This window comes from Amblyomma americanum, chromosome 1, assembly GCF_052857255.1.
Source record: "Amblyomma americanum isolate KBUSLIRL-KWMA chromosome 1, ASM5285725v1, whole genome shotgun sequence".
Classification (NCBI taxonomy): Eukaryota; Metazoa; Arthropoda; class Arachnida; order Ixodida; family Ixodidae; genus Amblyomma; species Amblyomma americanum.
Window position 1 is genome coordinate 15581249 of NC_135497.1, and position 19755 is coordinate 15601003.

The window sequence follows — 19755 nt, forward strand, 5'->3', positions numbered from 1 at the left end:
TCCCGTTATCCACTGGAAGACGATGTCATGACCCTCTTCCTGCGCCTGGTGTTGGAAATGTCTTAATTCAGCTACGAGTTGATCGTGATCGCCATGGCATAAAGCAGAATTAAGACACTGTAAGGCTTCTTTTGAGTCACAGAACACAGCTCATTTGTGGGGTGTTTGTGCACCGATGTACTGCACAGCCGCACAAAGAGCGGCCAATTCTGACCCGAAGGAGGTTGCCCGTTGCGAAGTTTGCTGAATAATACTGGTCTGTCTCGCTGGAATGATCACGGCGTAGGTTGAAGTTGTACCTGAGACCGAACCATCTGTATACTCATGAGTGCGGTCACTATATGCGGCGTGGAGTAGGCAGAGTGCCAACTGTTTAATGGCCGGTGTCGATAACTTCGATTTTGTCGTTATGCTCGGAATTGTAAGGCGCACGCATGGCTCCCGCAGACACCACAGCGCAGAGGAAGGCCGTGCTGCCGGGGTGAACTGCGATGGGTTGGATGACTGGTGGGCTGCTATAACCTTTGAAAACGCTGCGTGTGGTCTTTGATTCGCCACTGACACAAGGTGGTGCTGGAGAATCCTTGTTAGATGCCGTATGTGGATCCGCACGGTTTCAAGGGTTATATACGTCGAGAGTGGGTAATCCTGGGAGATTGCAATGGTAGCAACTGTTGATGCGCTGCGAGGGAGACCCAGGCATGTGCGAAGTGCCTGACCTTGTATAGCTTGCAGGGCACGCAAATTCGTCTTGCAGGTGCTTGAAAGCACTGGTGCACTATACTGCAAAAATCCCAAAAAGGGTGCTCTGTAGAGTTGCAGCATTGATAGAATCGACAATCCCCATGATTTGCCGCCATGAAATCTGAGGAGGTGTGTGATAGAAATAAGTTTTTCTTTACAATGCTGCAATGCGGGCTCCATGATAAATTCCGATCTATAACAATTCCTAAAAAACGCTGAGATGCACGAAAGACAATGACATAGCCGTCAGTAGTTAGCGGATAACGAGTCATACTTTTGCGCGTGAATGCCGCTATAGCGCACTTCTCGGCTGACACGCTCAGACCTTGCTCTCGGAGATAAGAGTAAGTTATAGCTGCTGCCCTCTGAAGTCTTGCTCGCTCCTGGAGACGCGTCACAGAGGAGGCCGAGATGCAGATGTCATCGGAATACATAGAGATATGGACGGTATTAGGTAGGTACTCCTGGAGTCAAAAGTGTTAGAATAAACATAGTACGACTGAGCACTCTGCCCTGGGGCACGCCCCGGTAGGTGTAATGCACGGGTGTGGAGCCATCTTCACACATAATAAAAAATGTCATTTTGGTCAGATAGCTTTGGATCCACCTATACATCCGTCCACCGATTCCAACAGCCTCTAGCGCATCAAGGATGGCCTCATGTGTCACGTTATCGTATGCACCTTTGATGTCAAGAAAACGTGCGGCGCACATGCGCTTCTGGCGTTTCTGTTGCTGTACTGTGGACACGAGATCAATAACAATGTCTATAGAGCAGCGACCCCGTCGGAAACCCGCCATGGCGTTAGGATACACGTTATTGTGGCCAAGGTACCACTCAAGACGCGCCAGAAGCATTCTTTCCATGACTTTTCGCACACAACTGCCCAAAGCTATTAGCCTGTATGATGACAGGGCGAGCGGGGATTTCCCTGGTTTTAGCAATGGTGCCATGCGACTGGATTTCCACTGGGGAGGGACAACTCCGTCTTGCCACGAGTGGTTGTAAAGGCAGAGTAGCTCTCTACGCGCGTCGTGGCCAAGGTAGCACAGCTCAGTCTATGTAATGCCATCTGGGCCTGGTGCAGACGAACGCTTACATTCTGCAAAGGCAGCATCAAGTTCCTCACGAGCAAAGACAACATCTATCCCTGAATCCCGTGATGCAGGAGGAACACGCTGGGAACCCCAGGTAGCCACTGCACCCGCGATCGTCCTGCAGAAGTCAGTTGCAACTTCAATCTGATGACGCTTTTGATGTAGAGCCAACGCATAGAAAGGCTGTATTTGCTGTGGAAGCGTTCGAAGCCCCCGCACTGTCCGCCAAATGAGAGACATGGGCTTTCGAGGATCCAGAGATTGGCAGGATTTCCAGCGATGTTCCGCCAGCGTGTCCATTCGTCGCTTGTGCATCGATTTCCTTAATGAGCACCAGGTGATCAACGACCTGCGTTCCAAGCTCATCACGCTTTAAGCGGACGAAGGCATTCCTTCGATGACGACAATAGGCAGCATGTTGCCCTGAGCGTCCTGGATGAGCAAGTGAGCGTCCGACCCCGGTCACCGTAGGTGCCACGGACGCCAAGAACATGAAAGCTATCATCGAGGGGAACACGGAGTTGCTTCTAGAGCGAGAAATCGGCATCGCATGAGGTATCGCACATTTCCTCAATGGCCGAGCTGAAGTGCTGCTGAAGAACAGCTAAGGATAGCGGCACGTTAACAAAGGAACGACGATTGTTTTCTATGACAAACTATCCGACGTTCGCGACGCCTTCGCCCTCTCCGATCAAGTCCCAGAAGATTCACTAAGAAAGATGAAAAGCCCGCCTTCGACATAAACCCAACCCTGCCCCGGAACAGACAAGACCAGATCCGGAACCTCCTTTGAAGCTACAGCGAGTGCTTCTCGTCATCACCGAAATTTCGACAAATCCCTATTGCCAAGCGCCGCATTGTAACCGACCACCACACCAGACCTCTCCGCCAAAGCCCCCACCGTATGTAGCCGCGACAGCAGCAATCCATCCGGGACCAAGTCGAAGAAATGCTTCGTGACGACGTCATCCAGCATTAAAACAGCCCATGGGCGGCACCGGTTGTTCTAGTGAGGAAGAAAGACGGCGCACTTCGATTCTGCGTCGATTACCGCCGCTTAAACTACATAACGAAAAAGGATGTCTATCCCCTCCCCCGCATCGATGTCACACTGGACCGCCTCTGCAACGTCGAATATTTCTCATCGATTGACCTCAAGAGAAGCTACTGGCAAACTGACGTCGATGAAAGACATCGCGACAAGACCGCATTCATTAATCCGGATGGCCTCTTCGTGTTCAAGGTGATGCCATTTGGTCTCTGTTCCGCACCAGCGACGTTTCAGCCAGTAATGGATACAATGCTGGCAGGCCTAAAGTGGCAAATTTGTCTGGTATATTTAGATGGCGTCATTTTCTTTGCTTTGGACGTTTAAGGGCACCTAAAATGCCTTCGAACAGTACTAGAGGCAACCTAGTCGTCCGGTCTAACGTTGAGAGCAGAGAAGTTCTACTTCGCCTCTGAAGAGCTCCTGTTTCTAGACCACATCGTTAGCAAGGAGAGAGTACAACCAGACCAGCAGAAAACAGCTGCTTTCGCACAATTTCTACTGCCGGCGCATACGAAAGCTCCGCGCAATTTCCTCGGTCTGTGCGCGTATTACGGACGACTTGTGAAGAACTTTCGGCGCATCACTGAGTCGATCAGGGTCATTAATATAAGGGAGTTATTACCCATTGGCATCCACCCGAACGCAGCCATACGGCTACAAAGGAAAGCTATACAGCTTTCTCAGAAACTGTAGTTAAAGAATTCTTCCTGATCCGGCGTTCGAACACGGGACCACCGCTTCACCAGAGCAGTCGCTCTACCAATTGGTACTATTGGTAGAGCGACTGCTCCGGTGAAGCGGTGCTTCCATGAATCGGGCTGAGCAATTTTGTATTGATTAAAGCGTCTGCTTGAAGGTGACATGCCCGGGAACCCAAACTGACGTATTCAAGATGCGGACGGATGGATATTTTGTACACTAAATTTTTAACGATAACGGTGCCACGGAAAAATTGCGGCGATAGTATCTCTCTGTGCGACTTACCTTAGAGGTTGTGTGATTATTATGTGTTTTCTGAGATAGTTTTACGGACAATGTGAACAATATGAGCCGTTGTCACACAGCTCGCCACCGTTTTGAGTTCCGGCAACCAACGGCCCCTGGCATAACCAACGTGAGGCGGTGATCGGCAGAGCTCAGCTGTATTGGAAATGCCTCAGTTACATATAGCGCAGTGTCCGACGGCGCCGTCCGGTAGTATCACAGCGACACGGTCCTAGGTCGCGGAGAGCGCTGACGCGCCCGGACCATCCGCGATCCTGTCCGCTCGTCTGAGCCCACCTTAAACCATCTCTACGACGGATCCCAGGCGCTACAGCGTCAGAAATGCGTGCTAAAACGGTTTTTTCCCGTAAACATTCAGCCCCGGGATAAAGGAATGACAAAAGTGAATCCTTCTTCAGGATCGCCGAACTGAACAGAGTTGCGTGTAGGAACAATAGATGCGGTACAAGCAAGTTTCTCCTCACAGCCGCGTGACAGCTGCCGCCGGCACGGCTGACGTAGTCGCTTGCGAGCTAGCTCCGATGCTAAGGCTTCACTCAAATTAATCATATCCTTCTTCTGATATCAGACAATGGGTTTGTCGGTAAGACGGTGCCATGAACAGTTCAAAGCCCAATCCGCTGTGACTTCGGTGCGAAACAAACTAGGCCTTGCGACGACCAGGGAGTAGGGCACCGCCCGAGTGCCGTCGAATGCCGCTCTTGCGGGCGTCACTATTGCGGAAAGCTCGCAGTAACCGGTGCTGTGAGCAATTCGAACTTGTGAGAGGTCGTACCATTTTGTGAGGTTATGGCGCTAGAACGCCTGGGTTGAGCACCTTGGGACCGTGCTGCTACGCTGTTGCTGCGCCGTCCAGTCCTGAACTCACTCCAACTCACCAAGTTTAGCCCTCTCTTACTGTTCTAAACGGCCTACTGGTGAGAGTGGGCGCCTCACAATAAATAAATGAAGAAACAAATAAACTGCTTTACCTAATGCGACTCGTGTAAGCATGCTAGCGACTCGAATTCGGCTATGTTTACTAGCATTTGAGAAGTTGGTGCACAGGTGTTTTTTCAGCAGCTATTGCCCAAACAGTATTTCAACGCCATTTCCATTTTGTTTTCTGGTGTCACTTGCACATGCACCTGCGCAAAATATATAGGCGCCGGTTGAGATTTCCGACACGCGCAAATGCGGAGACATCGCTATCGTTGTCGGCGCAATCCACAGCGTCGTTGGTTATGCCGTCTTCTATAGCCGCTCATGTCATATGCCGTTACGCCGTGTTCTGTAGCACCAGCATGAACGCTTGACTTCTCTGCGCAGGTCCTGTCACCTGCTTTCAGAGAAAAAAAAACTATGCGCACTCTTTCCCTAGCAAGGATTTCCATCCTCATAACCATGCGCAGACCAATTCAGTGTATTCCATATAACTCAAGAACAGTTAACTTCGCGTGCCTTTTCTACTTCGACGCACAAGCGTTCAAGTGAATGCGTCCAGCAGCACCCACCCTCGAATGCGCTACGCAGCTCAAGTTACCTCGCCCACGACAGTGCGCAATCTTTCGTAAGCAAGCTTTTCCATACTAACAATCACTCGCAGACCAATTCAGAGTATTCCATATAACGCAAGAACAGTTAACCTCGCGTGCCTTTTCTACTTCGACGCACGAGCGTTCAAGTTAATGCATCCAACAGCATCCACCCTCGAATGCGCTGCGCAGCTCCTTTTACCTTGCCGACGACAGTGCGCAATCTCTCCTAAGCCAGCGTTTCCATACTCACATTCCCTCGCAAACAAATTCAGTGTATTCCATATAACCCAAGAACAGTTCATCTCGCGTGCCTATTCTACTTCGACTCACAAGGGTTCAAGTTAATGCATCCAACAGCATCTACCCTCGAATGCGCTGCGCAGCTCCTGTTACCTCGCCGACGACAGTGCGCAATCTTTCCTAAGCCAGCGTTTCCATACTCACATTCCCTCGCAGACAAATTCAGTGTATTCCATATAACCCAAGAACAGTTAACCTCGCGTGCCTTTTCTACTTCGACTCACAAGCGTTCAAGTTAATGCATCCAACAGCATCCACCTTCGAATGCGCTGCGCAGCTCCTGTTACCTCGCCGACGACAGTGCGCAATCTTACCTAAGCCAGCATTTCCATACATTCCCTCGCAGACAAATTCAGTGTATTCCATATAACCCAAGAACAGTTAACTTCGCGTGCCTTTTCTACTTCGACTCACAAGCGTTCAAGTTAATGCATCCAACAGCATCCACCTTCGAATGCGCTGCGCAGCTCCTGTTACCTCGCCGACGACAGTGCGCAATCTTACCTAAGCCAGCATTTCCATACATTCCCTCGCAGACAAATTCAGTGTATTCCATATAACCCAAGAACAGTTAACTTCGCGTGCCTTTTCTACTTCGACGCACAAGCGTTCAAGTTAATGCATCCAACAGCATCCACCCTCGAATACGCTGCGCAGCTCCTGTTACCTCGCCGACGACAGTGCGCAATCTTTCCTAAGCCAGCGTTTCCATACTCACATTACCTCGCAGACAAATTCAGTGTATTCCATATAACCCAAGAGCAGTTAACCTCGCGTGCCTTTTCTACTTCGACTCACAAGCGTTCAAGTTAATGCATCCAACAGCATCCACCCTCGAATACGCTGCGCAGCTCCTGTTACCTCGCCGACGACAGTGCGCAATCTTTCCTAAGCCAGAGTTTTCATACTCACATTCCCTCGCAGACAAATTCAGTGTATTCCATATAACCCAAGAACAGTTCATCTCGCGTGCCTTTTCTACTTCGACGCACAAGCGTTCAAGTTAATGCATCAACAGCATTCACCCTCGAATTCACTGCGCAGCTCCTGTTACCTCGCCGACGACAGTGCGCAATCTTTCCTAAGCCAGCGTTTCCATACTAACAATCACTCGCAGACCAATTCAGAGTATTCCATATAACGCAAGAACAGTTAACCTCGCGTGCCTTTTCTACTTCGACGCACAAGCGTTCAAGTTAAGGCATCCAACAGCATTCGCCCTCGAATGCGCTACGCCGCTCCTGTTATCTCGCCAACGACAGTGCGCTATCTTTCCTAAGCAAGCTTTTCCATACATTTCCTCGCAGACAAATTAAGTGTATTCCATATAACGCAAGAGCAGCTAACCTCGTGTGATTTTCTGACTCGACGCACAAGCTTTCAACCGATTGCGTCCAGCAGCATCCACCCTCGAATGCGCTACAGAAATTCTGTCACCTGCTTTCGGTGACGAGACAGTGCGCACCCTTTCCTAAGAAGGGGCTCACAACAATTCTCACAACCATGCACGGACCAGTTGAGCGCATTCCATATAAAGCAAGAACTGTTAACCTGTCGTGACTTTTACACTGCGACGCGCAAGTGTTCAAGCGATCGCGTCCAGCAGCATTAAATCTCGAACGCGCTGCGTAGCTCCAGTCACCAGCTTTCGGTGACGATACAGTGCGCACTATTTCCTAGGCAATGGGCTCACATGCATTCTCAGAACCATTCGCAGACCAATCGAGTGTATTGCATACAATGCACCAACTGTTGCCCTCGCGTGCCTTTTCTGCTGCGACCCTGCAGATATGCCCCGATGATGAGCATTGACTCCTGCACTGACTGCTCCCTCTGCCGCTTTACGGTGCGTGTGATATCTGCCGCGAATGTAACGCAGAAGTGCTGTTTATACAAACAGAGAGGGCTGCTACCTAAACATGGCATGCCAGGGCTTGAGCAGTAGCGGCTGCAAGATTTCGCCACGAAAGTTGGCAGGCAGGTTATACACAGCATGTGGGCGCAGCAGCGGCAGCCTGTGCGCTCATTCTGCTGACCAGGAAGAAGAATACTCTGGCTGGGGCGATCGTGTCTCGTTTCTGTTTTCCTGCAAGCGAAGCAAGGAGCCAAAGCCGTTTGAGGGGTGGGGGGGGGGGGGGGGGGGGGGACTTCTGTTGCCGCGCTTCGCTGCTTCCGCCCCGTGTCGCCGGTCGATGCGCGAGATGGCGTATCGACGGCCGTGTCGAGTGGCTGATTACCCTACCGCCGGAGTGCGTGAAGGATGCTGGCTTTCTTTGTTTTCTTCTCTGCATCGGCGAACCACCGGAGAGAGCTTTGTTTCTCCAACGCGTAAAATAACTCCGGTTAACGTGACGCGCCTCGCGGAGCGCTGTTATTCCCGGACGGCCGCCTAGGCCTTCTCTGAATACATGCAGCGTTTCCCAAAACGACGGCGCGGTCCCCGTGAAGATCCCCCGCGAAGGTGGTAGAATCCCTGGTGGAAACGGTTGTGCATTGGTTAGTTTCGGCTGTCGCCATCACATCGTGGGGGCACATTAGAAGAAGCGCTTTTAAAGAGAAAGCTTCACTGGCCTAGCAGGAATGCGCAATCTCGGCTCCGAGAAACATGGCGTCACAAATACGTGACATGCCACAGCTACGCCGGTAGTCGGTGCGGCTGCATTCCTTCCTTACGGCGTGGTTCGGGTGTCCAACGAGATGCGTGAGACAGTTACTGCGCCATACCCTTTCCTCAAAAACCAATTTTCAATTTCATGCAGCCCACATCTCTCTCTCTCTCTCACACCCGCCACGTACCTCAAAGCGCGATTGAGGCGTCCACTGACCCAGGGAGACAGTTATGCCCCCTTCCTTTCCTCAAAATCATCGGAGCCTAGAACGTTGTCAACGCGGAAAAGACGAATCAACTCAAAGCAGTCCGACTGGACGAGGATGCCGCCAGGAACAAGGGCTCCCGACCTGCACCGAAGCTGACAGCCCCAACCATGGGGCCCTGCCCCAGGGCTTAGGCGCAGTCTATTCTGTTGGACAAAATAAAGTTTACTCTCTGTCTCTGTCAACGCTAGCGCCAATGGACACAATGACCGCCGACAGCTTTCGCTTTGTATATGCTGGATTAGCTGAGCTTATCCAAAACCTAATTTAAAAAAACGAAAAAGCGTTTATTTTCCTGTGAGAAAAGGAACCCCTGTTTGCTTTCCTTCTGCGACCTAAAATTGCGACGTTTCGCTATGGACCTCTGTTTCTGGTGGGACCAGATCGTAGCCTGGGTTGGGATCAGTGGGAGACTGGAAACCTGAAGGCTCCGCTATATATCCGCTGCAAATAACACAATTTTTACCCTCTGACAAAACGACCGTGGCCAAGCAGCACCCTGCCTCCGACTATTACTTTTCACTCTCGCCCTGCAGTTTTCTTCTCTTGCGCCACCCTGCAAGTGCAGCGCTGCACCGAACTCGCAGCCTGCAAACGCAGCTTCAGTGGCTTCAGCGTGCTGTTTCTGCCAATAAAGATCATTCAACGTGGTCGGGGCGTACAGTAAAATCCTTACCTCTCCCCGAAAACACAAAGAGGCTTTTAAAGGTATTGGGAAGCGTTCTCCTAACCTTAAATACATTTACAGGACGGTACCTCATGGTATAAATGAAGGCAAGCATTATAAAATTTGAGACGTTCTCAAAAATAACGTAATTCTTTAAACAATGCCACCCTCTTTTGTTGGTGTTGTGAATGACTTTGAACTGCCTTTTAGCTAAGCTCTAGCGATCTGGGTGAATGATAACCACAAGATGTGACGCGTGATCTAATTTGCGCGAAAAAAGAATGTGAACGATTTAATGAATGTTTACTTCAACTTTTGTCGTACAAAACACGTGAGTAACGAAAAAAAGGGTTTCATACTGACCCCTTTACAGCCTTCGTCTCCTGTCGAGGTTGACAGCGATACACAGTGCAGCTTAGGGTATACACAAAGCAGGTGATGCGGATATGGTCCCTGCCGCTGCGATATACGACACCTGTATAGTGCCATACAATGTCAGAACATCAGGTGGTCAAATTAGAGAGTTGCATATAGTTGCCATCTACCAGGGATAAGCTGGCGACATATGTGCATGCGCGGCCATTACCGGGGTAGGTGGGAGCACTTGAAGGGATAACTTTTAACGTTGCGACCGCTGCGGTGGCCTGGTGGTTTGAGCATCGGCCTCGCATGCGGAAGGTCCGGGGTTCGATTCCCAGTGCCGCCGGGTACCCACCGGTTATGCAAGCTTTCCCCTGCCTGGTGCTCGGCTTATTTAAGGTGAAATGTTTGGAAAATGGGTCTTTGACCCCGCCTTGAGTAATGTAAAAATGCCTTGTGCCATGGCGCTCCTTGGCCATAGACGCTCTTGCGCCATAAAAATCCTAATCGTCATGTTTTAACTGCCGTACATGGTGGTGCGCCGTTTTCCCGTTTAGGACTAGATACACAGCGTAGCCGCCGCACTCTTCAGAGCGATACCTGGCTCTAAACGTAGGCGTTCGCTTTTATTTAGCTCCCTCATACCTCAAGGTAAAAGTGACAAATAGTCCATGTGTTCAGGTAATGTTGGGATTTTCGACCTGTAAGCCTAACTGTACGCCTTGCATGTATCGGGCATAGCAAACTAGACAAGCTTGCTATGCACAAGTTTTGCTCAGTCGTGCACGTTTTGCTCTATTTTCACTTTTTTCCCCGCAAAAACAAACGCAAGTAGTGCACTCACATTATCGTTAATAGCTGCAGAAATAAAAGTTTCTTCAGTCCAGAGGTGAAGCGCTGCCCCTATCACTAGTGGTGCTACTGTGTGCGCGCATAACCACAAGCGACGCTGCAGCACAGCAAGTTTCAAGCTGCGCGGTAGACAGCGTTCGCAATGCACTGGGCGTAGCGTACACAAGCTCCGCTCGGTAGCTGTGCCATGACACAGCCTCCTCATCCACTGATTTTCGCTATGCAGGTGCTCGTGCTTACTTTCGCATACGTCTTGCCAGCACTCTTCAACTTTTCGTGGGTCGTCCTACCAGAGCTGGAAATGCCATTCTACAATGGGAACAACCGAACCTTTGCTTTGGGCGCCTCGGAAGCGTCGATAAACGCCGCGCCCCCTCACTGGATCCTCGACACCGGATGGAAAGCACAAGCGGCAGCGACAACATCGTTCCTGCCAGCGCATAAGAAGCACCGCTTCCCGCCGCGCTTTGTGGGCTCGGTAGCTGTGCCATGACACAGCGTCCTCATCCACTGATTTTCGCTATGCAGGTGCTCGTGCCTACCTTCGCATACGTCTTGCCAGCACTCTAACTTTTCGTGGGTCGTCCTACCAGAGCTGGAAATGCCATTCTACAATGGGAACAACCGAACCTTTGCTTTGGGCGCCTCGGAAGCGTCGATAAAAGCCGCGCCCCCCCCACAGGATCCTCGACACCGGATGGAAAGCAAAAGCGGCAGCGACAACATCGTTCCTGCCAGCGCATAAGAAGCACAGCTTCCCGCCCGCGCTTTGTGGGCTCGGTAGCTGTGCCATGACACAGCCTCCTCATCCACTGATTTTCGCTATGCAGGTCAGTAAACCATATTGCCTTTTTGCAAAAAAAAACTAGTAACTACTGTCTGCTACAGCTGCCGAGCCTGCAGTGTTGCATTTTTGTCGCTGATGAATGTTTTGATGTCATAAAATCCCTCCTGCTCTTGTCGGGCGATATTGAGACGAATCCTGGTCCTGATAAATTGGACCGTATTCTTGCTAAGCTGGAGACATTGTCAACTGGTCAAGACCAAATAATAACCGATGTACAGGACCTTAAGCGTCAGATGCGTTCTATTGACATAACAATTTCTGATTTGAGTAAGCGCGTAGCTGACCTAGAAAGTGTTTTCCAGGGTTTCTCTACTTTCAAAACCGATCTACAATCTGCCCAATCTGTCTCCGCTAAGACTGCTGCTCTTGTTACTAACCTTGAAGCTCGGTTAGATGACACCGAAAATAGGTCACGCCGTAACAATTTGATATTCTATGGCCTTTCGGATTCTAATTCGCGCGAAACGCTCGTTGAATCGGAAGAATTAATAATCCACCATTGTCAGGACAAATTACAGATAACCTTGGACACAAGTCAAATTGAGCGTGCACATCGTTTGGGCCGCTATGAGGAAGGCCGTCGACGGTCGATTATAGTAAAATTTTTGTCCTCTAAAACAAAAGAAACTATCCTCTCAGAGGGACCCAAGTTGAAGGGCACCGATTTTAGCATCGGAGAAGACTTTTCCCTTCCTGTTCGAAAAGCACGCAAACACCTTGTCGCGTTTGCAAAAGCAGAAACCGGACCGTTCTCCCTGCGGTACAAGACACTTTTTCTCGGAAAAAAAACGCTACACCTTTGATGCTGCCACAGAAACGGTTACAGAAATAGCATAGCGCTTATCTCGCCACCGTCAGAAATCTAATATTTGCTATACCACCCCTCGAGAGAATATTTGTCTGTCGGTTATCTATACCAATATACGCAGCCTGCTTTCAAAGACCGATCTTCTGTCCAGTCTCGTGTCTTCAACGGGCAGCAATCTGCTCGTTTTGACAGAGACATGGCTGACTGATAGTGTAAGCGACGCTGAAGTTCTTTGAAACTTACCAAACTAATCTTTTTCGTGCTGATCGCATTAGCTCTCGGGGGGGTGGCGTCCTTATTGCTACAAGCAATCAGTTACAGTGTTCACACATCAACATCACATCAGCCCTCGAAATACTATGGCTCCTTTGCCGAGCCACACCAGTATCTATATTAATTGGAGTTTGTTACAGACCCCCTCATAATAGTCCCGAATTCCCCCGTAAACTGCAGAACATTTTAAACGAACTTAAAACTAGACACCCTAAGGCACACATCCTCCTTTTTGGAGATCTCAACTATCCTGGCATAAATTGGTCTACTCCTTATCAACCTGTTTTTAGACAGGATGAATCCCGTGCATTTATGGATGTCTGCCTAAACTTTAACCTAGCGCAACTAGTAACACAGCCTACACGCATCGCCGGAGATACTGCTAACATTCTTGACCTCATACTATCTAGCTACCCCGACAGCCTCAACGCTATCACTTACCTCCGTGAAATCAGCGATCGTAAAGTTATTCATGCATGCTTTAACTTCCCTCCAATGACAAAAGAAACTTCCCAAAAAACAATTTCTCTTTACAACAAAGGAAACTATGAGGCCTTCAACGCGGAATTGGAGGCCTTTTTTCCATCTTATCAGGAATCATTTGACGAACAAGACATCTACACAAACTGGTCAATGTTTAAGCACAAAATGAATGAATTGACTAACAAATATATCCCCAAATGCAGCTTCCGCGCTAACCACCACAAACAATGGTTCACCAAGACTCTTGGTAGATTAGAAAATAAAAAGAAACGCCTCTTCAGAAGTGCCAAACTGAGCAGAGCAGACTGCGCATGGGAAAAATATTACGGTGCTGAAAAGGCGTATTTGGTCGCACTAAAAAACGCTAAACGTTCCTTTTATCATATCGACTTGCCAAATATACTTACAAATAACCCGACTAAATTCTGGCAGCTTCTAAATCCCCAATCTTCGCGCGTTGTTACCCTGACTGACAATTCTGGACGTGTTATTTCGGACTTTGAGTGCGCTAATATATTTAATTCTGCCTTCGCATCTGTATTCACTAAAGAACAAGAACCACCACCCCTCATGACAACCAATGACCCCACAACTGCAATGCCAACCGTTACGTTCGCAGAAACCGGCATATCCCTTCTAATAGATAAATTAAAAATTTCTTCATCCACCGGCATTGATGGAATTAACACAAAAGTCCTAAAGAACACTCGCCATGCATCTGCCAAGTTCTTATGCTTACTGTTCGCGCAGTCCATTTCAACGGGTATCATACCCCACGACTGGAAAGTGGGGAAGGTCGTTCCAGTCCACAAGTCGGGTAAAAAACATTCACCACTTAACTACTGCCCCATATCACTAACCAGCATACCCTGCAAGCTCATGGAACACGTCATTTACTCTTTAACAATGCAGTTTCTGGACTCAAATAATTTCTTCCATTCATCACAACACGGATTTCGTAAAGGATACTCCTGTGAAACGCAATTAGCTATCTTCGTTCATGACCTGCATGCCAACCTTGACGCTAACCTCCAGACCGACGCAATCTTCCTCGACTTTGCTAAGGCTTTTGACAAGGTACCCCACAACCGCCTATTTCTGAAACTTTCCTGCCTAAGCTTGCATCCTGACATACTAGCATGGATAAAAGAATTTTTGACTCACCGTTCCCAATCAGTCGTCATTAATAATCAAATGTCTAACTTATTACCAGTTTCCTCAGGGGTGCCCCAAGGATCCGTCCTAGGGCCTCTTTTGTTTCTAATTTATATTAACGACCTAGCTCAGAAATTAGATTGCCATATTCGGATGTTTGCCGACGATTGCGTTATTTACAAAACAGTTACTGACTCCGTTAACCAGCAATCCCTACAAGATAACCTAAATCTGGTACAAAATTGGTGCAACGACTGGCTAATGACACTTAATATAAACAAATGCAAGTATTTATCTTTCAACCGTCGCAGTAATCCTCTCCTGTTCCCCTACTCTATCTCTAACGTTCCTATCGACCCTGTCCAATCATATAAATATCTCGGTGTTCATCTTAGTCATGACCTCACGTGGAATAGCCATATCGCGAACATTATTTCATCTGCTAACAAAACGCTTGGCTTCTTAAAGCGTCATCTCCACTCTGCCCCCCAGCATGTTAAGCTACTCGCATACAAATCACTAGTTCGATCAAAATTGGAATACGCATCGCCCATCTGGTCTCCGAAACAAATATACCTTACTAACTCACTTGAATCAGTTCAAAATAGGGCAACTAGATTCATTCATTCCTCATACTCTTTTGATATCAGCATATCAGCTCTGAAATCGCAGTCCAATCTACCTACTCTTGCACTTCGTCGCCACATTGCTAGTTTATCCCTATTTCATAAATTCTTTTATTCCGAGCTATCACAGGAAACCTATATCTGCCCTCCCCCACCGCGCTTTTCTCTTCGCACCGGACATCAGCAGCAGGTATTTCGGCCACGAGCACGGACAACAACTTTTTCTTCATCATTCTTTCCCCGGACTGCTAGCGACTGGAACGGCCTTCCCCATGAACTTGCTGCCATCACATGCCAAACTATGTTTCTTAACCAAATTACGCGTTTGCTTGCATCACGATAATCATTTTTCTTTGTATTACTCGTTCAAGTTTTGTGTACTTTTTTTGTTGTTAATCTATATGTGTCCCACCCCTTATGTAATACCCTCACACGAGGGTCTTTAAGGAAATAAAGTGAAGTGAAGTGAAATTTCTTTAGGCTGTCCATAGATTGTCTATTGCGACAGACTTCAGTTAGTAAAGTCTATAGACTTTCTAAAGGCAAATTTTATAGTCTTGTCTATTGATATTTTGTAGATTTATGGGCATATTCCTTTAGTGGAGATTTCTCTATCAACAATGGAGGGGCAAAAGTGTACTTACAGTCTTATAAACAGGTTTCTAGTCTGCCTAAAGCCAATCTATTGATTTATGACCACACACTTTTTGTAGATTTCACTCCGTAGAAAAAAATCTGCTGGTCAAGTAGAAACAGGTCAATAGAGTCTATAGTCATTATATAGATTTATGGGCTGGCAGTATTACGACATATATGTGTATAGACAGTCTATGCACCTGTGCCTTCAGAAGTCTATCCGCTATAGGCTGTTTAGAAACGCTGTTTATTACCGTTGAAACTTATGTCACCGCACAGCTATCATATATACACATGACGATCGATGTACTTACAAATTTAATTTTTTGAAAGCTGTCCAGGCTGACAATACGCAAACATGCAGGGTAAAAAATAACCATATTATAGGATTTTAAATTGAAACTAACGGTCCAGGGAGATTCCTGATAAGCGTCCTTGTGGCCTGTTGTGCGCTGTTTAGAATAAAGGGCATGCTGGTTGTCTGTAGAGCGCAAAAAATACTATATAGGTAGTTATAAAGTCTAATAATAATAATTGGTTTTGGGGGGAAAGGAAATTGGCGCAGTATCTGTCTCATATATCGTTGGACACCTGAACCGCGCCGTAAGGGAAGGGATAAAGGAGGGAGTGAAAGAAGAAAGGAAGAAGAGGTGCCGTAGTGGAGGGCTCCGGAATAATTTCGACCACCTGGGGATCTTTAACGTGCATTGACATCGCACAGCACACGGGTGCCTTAGCGTTTTTCCTCCATAAAAACGCAGCCGCCGCGGTCGGGTTCGAACCCGGGAACTCCGGATCAGTAGTCGAGCGCCCTAACCACTGAGCCACCGCGGCGGGGTAATTGTAAAGTCTAAATTTAAGAATGCTGCATAAGACAATTCTACTCATGTCCTCCATACGTGTGCTTTAACGCAAAGCAAACTTCGCTGCGTCATTCTAGAAAAACAATCTTCATGGTTTCATTACATATGGCTGACAAATTATAAATCTTTTACTCGTGTCTTTGTTTCGGAACTCAGCTCACAGTACAAAATGAATAGAAACCAGCAAGCCCAGTGTGTTGCCATATTAGGTTTCAAAAACATCGTAATCATGACGCATCTATTGTGAAGAACACACCCCCTGCATTAAGATACCTGCTGTGAAGACAGGTCTCTTTATGGTAGATATTTCACATTAGGAGAGAAGGTTCTGAATAAACATGCCGCCTTTCAGCATTGATCCATACACGCTATTGAGAATGACACTCCTTAAAATGCACACTCAAAGTGCCTACGTATACGGGCGCCAACTGGATTCAAGTGCAACATTTATTTTTATCCGCAATTAAAAAAGCGCTCACCCTATAGAATACACTTCGTGAAACCTGGTACGCCAAAACTCAACCTGCAAAAGCCGTGCAAAACTTACTGGGCAGACCGCTAACCAGTTCACCGCAGTTTCCAGCCCATAACTAGAAAGAACAAAGAAGGGGCATCATTGCCATTCGTGAGAGCGCTCTCTTAGATACAATAACGGGTGCGGCGAACTCCTGCCGCGCGCAGTACCCAGTCAAAGATGACATTAGTGCTGCAGCTGCGCTTTATCAAAAGCAGGAGATCTTAGCTTGAGACAACATGCGTGTCGCCCTACTCGTGGAATCACTAAGCGCTTCCTTCAAGCGTAGCCCCATCAGCGCAGCTAAGGGGGTGTTTCTTGCATGCAGAGAACCTTTTCTAGGTGTACTAGACAGGTCATATAAACAGGTACTACCTCAATAAAACAGCGCGCCACAAGCGCTCCCGTAACACAGCGAAAGCTGCATTCCACTCATTTGCTCTAATCAGCGCGTCTTCGTAGTGTAGCGTTTAGAAGGAGCCCTTCTTTACTCAAGTTTCAAAACATGATGACAGGGATAGGCATACAACCGAAGGGCAGTTGCAGCTCGTAGGTTCTTCACGGTGTTTACACGCTGGCGTACGATGAAGTGGCTCTAGACCAGAACGCCGTCCCTTCGCATCTTCTGTTTTTTCCTGTTTAACGACATTATGATGAAACCACTGTTTCTTTTTTGATGACGGTGATGAAAATGGACGCTGTTGAACTTCAGTCCGGTCGGTCAGCCGCTGCTGCCCAGAGGAAACGTCTTGGCCTCCCGATTAACGCAAGCAGCCAGGCCAGCGCGGTGTACTCGGCCACCAGTGATGACTCTTCGGCTGACGGCGGCTTCATTAGAGTCGTAAGCAAGAAGGCCAAACGGAGACTGTGTAAAGGTGAGGACTCGTCGTCGTCGAGTACGTCCACGATCACTACGGAGCGAGTATCATCGGCACATACTGTCCTCTTTGTGCCAGAGACTCCCACCGACAATCTCAACCACATCAATAGGCAAGCCACGTCTGCGTTCCTGGAGGCCCGCGTCCCGGGAGCGATTAAAGATGTGAGGGTGAATCGTTTCAGGAATGTCGTCGCCATTGATGTCATGGACAGGAACGCGCTTAAGAGTTTGAGCAACATCAGAACTCTCGGCGGTATCAGCGTTCGTTCCTATGTCCATTTAGGGGAGGGGGGGGGGCACTACGGCAGGCGTCATTTACGACGTCGACGTAGCCATCCGCGCGTCTGATCTGCTCATTTTGATTCAACCAGCTAGCGACGGTGTAGCCATTCTGCAAGCTCAGAGTCTTGGAAGGACAAAGCGCACCAAGTTGATCTTCCAAGGGGACTGCATTCTAACGTACGTGAAGGTGGGACACTTTCGGCATGCAGTTAGGCCTTTCGTCCCAAAACCTCTCCTAAGGAATTTTTAAAAACCTAAGGAATTTTTATGCGTAAATGCGAGAGCATGCATTACTTGCTCACTGCGGCAGTGGACACCTCAATTGCGCTGTGAATATGCGGCATTGGAACTAGAGGCAGTTATGGGCCTTTCCTAGTCTTAAAATCATCACAACGTTAATACTCCGCACGATTTGATGAAAACAAATAATAATAATTGTTTTTTTTGGGGAAAGGAAATGGCTCAGTATCTGTCTCATATATCGTTGGACGCCTGAACCGCGCCGTAAGGGAAGGGATAAAGGAGAGAGTGAAATAAGAAAGGAAGAAAGAGGTGCCGTAATGGAGGGCTCCGGAATAATTTCGACCACCTCGGGATCATCAACATCGCACACCACACGTGCGCGAATAAATTTTTTTCGGCAGAAATGTTTCATGCTTTGATTATGCACATTAGGATAAGTTTTCATGAACAATTTGTGCGTTTGGCGTGGAATCATCCATTGGCATTCAAAAGTAGACAGGCACCTAAGCATGTAATAGCGTGCCAATTAAAGACGCACAATAAGCATCTTCGTGCTATATACCAAGTCGATTGTACAGAATGAAAAGAGCTGTCTATTGGGATATTATTATCTTCTTGTCTTCACATTCAGCGCACAAAGATATAGCGGCAAAGTTAGGATACCTTACAGCTTTATTCTCAGCATCCGAGGTGAATTTTTTTTTTCGTTTTCATTATTGGAGCTCTCCTACAGTTTCCACCAAACTGTTAATTGAAATGAATGTTTAAGCTCAAAACGTAATGACAAATTATGGAGACACCTAAGTAAGTTTTATGCGTAAATGCGAGAGCATGCATTACTTGCTCACTGCGGCAGTGGACACCTCAATTGCACTGTGACTATGCGGCATTGGAACTAGAGGCAGTTATGGGCCTTTCCTAGTCTTAAAATCATCACAACGTTAATACTCCGCCCGATTTGATGAAAACAAATAATAATAATTGTTTTTTTGGGGAAAGGAAATGGCTCAGTATCTGTCTCATATATCGTTGGACGCCTGAACCGCGCCGTAAGGGAAGGGATAAAGGAGAGAGTGAAATAAGAAAGGAAGAAAGAGGTGCCGTAGTGGAGGGCTCCGGAATAATTTCGACCACCTCGGAATCTTTAACATCGCACACCACACGGGCGCCTTAGCGTTTCGCCTCTAGCTTCTTCTAGGGAGCGGAATGGAGGGGCGATAACAGCAGAAAGGTGCATTTTTTATTAGCGGTATAGATCACTATAATTCCCCTGAACTTTTATGAAGTACGTATGCACTTGCTAACGCCGAATACATGTTGTCGGCGTCGATCATGAATGAAAATATAGCCTCTTATGAGCTCAGTCATTACATTGCTCAATCGGGAGGAGCACCTGCTGTATGCAGGCTTATGACTATTTATTTACCCTACTGTCGCTGTGAGCCTCCAAAGCGTAGAGCATTTATTCGCCACTTCCATCACTGCCGTCTAGCTCCTTCACCGCGTAAGTTCCTGACGGGTTAGCGCGACCGCTGGAGCACATCCTTGGCAGGTGACCCTTCCTGCCGCACTAGTGACACGTCGCTTTCTTGTGTCTGCACACTACCGAAGCGTTGTTCGAGCCTCACATTCTCCACTGAGTGGGCTCTGTCACGGATCCATGCCCGCGTACGGACT

General features: G+C 48.0%; 2 long non-coding RNA genes across 2 annotated transcripts in view; one reads left to right on the top strand and one right to left on the bottom strand.

The window, feature by feature from the left end:
• The window catches only part of LOC144130824 (uncharacterized), a 248841-nt gene that overhangs the window by 186419 nt on the left and 42667 nt on the right, over positions 1–19755 (top strand). The window lies entirely within an intron of this gene.
• Positions 1–19755, bottom strand: part of LOC144130787 (uncharacterized) — a 52023-nt gene that overhangs the window by 27847 nt on the left and 4421 nt on the right. The window contains exon 2 of the long non-coding RNA XR_013314221.1: positions 9620–9731. This is a non-coding gene — a long non-coding RNA (uncharacterized LOC144130787). The remainder of the gene's footprint in view (positions 1–9619; positions 9732–19755) is intronic.